Source organism: Octopus bimaculoides, chromosome 1 (assembly GCF_001194135.2).
Source record: "Octopus bimaculoides isolate UCB-OBI-ISO-001 chromosome 1, ASM119413v2, whole genome shotgun sequence".
Lineage (NCBI taxonomy): Eukaryota > Metazoa > Mollusca > Cephalopoda > Octopoda > Octopodidae > Octopus > Octopus bimaculoides.
In genome coordinates this window covers 86227278-86228253 of record NC_068981.1, presented here as the reverse complement: position 1 = coordinate 86228253, position 976 = coordinate 86227278, and positions in this window count along the sequence as shown.

Genomic DNA, 976 nt, shown 5'->3' with positions numbered 1-976 from the left:
GATAAAAAAACATAATAATAAAAATAGATAAATAATTAAATAATAATAATAATAACAGCAACAACAACAACAACACAAGATCAAAGCCTTCCCACCAGAAATCACCAAAAACATGTAATGAAAAGAAATACAAGTAACTGCAGAATATGTGGCGACAGAGAAGAAATAATAAATCACATTGTCTCTGCCTGCTCTGTCCTGGCTAAGAAGGAATATATTCACAGATATGACAGAGTTGGGACCTATATACACAGGAAGCTATGCCAACACTATGGAATAACAACAGAAAAAAGATGTTATAGGCACACACCAGAAAAGGTCAAAGAAAATGAGAAAGTAACCATACTCTGGCATATGCCAATACACACATGGATATAGTTGTCAGAATTCACAGAGAAAAAAATGCTTTCTAATCAATGTATCAATACCAACAGATGACAATGTTTCTCTAAAAGAAATGGAGAAACTTTGAAAATACAAAGACCTGGAAATAGAGGTAACTAGAATGTGGAATCTAAAAACAGAAACAATTTCTATTATAGTAAGTGCATTAGGTATGATAATGCAGTCTTCATGACAGAAGAGAGTATCCAACTGGAGCCAATCAAGGAACTGCACAGATCCAGGATCAGTCTGACCACATAGACCACCTAACTGTTATTCTCCAATATACTGACACATGCTTGGAGTAGTTCCATTTATTCTAACCATTTTTCCACAGTTACACACCTTTTGATAAATTCACTGTGTGAGAGCACATCCCTCTTCACACTAACTTTCCTTTTCCAAGTGGAAAATTGAAAAAGTTTATAAGGGCTTAACCAAAGGGGGATATCAGTCCACAAACCTTTCAGCTTCATCCATCATACGACCTCATTTGCCATAACCAACGGCGAGAGAAGAACACCATCTGCTTTGCCTAATTTAATAACATCTTTTATTGTAAATGCAAAAAAAAAAAAAAAAAAAAAAAAAA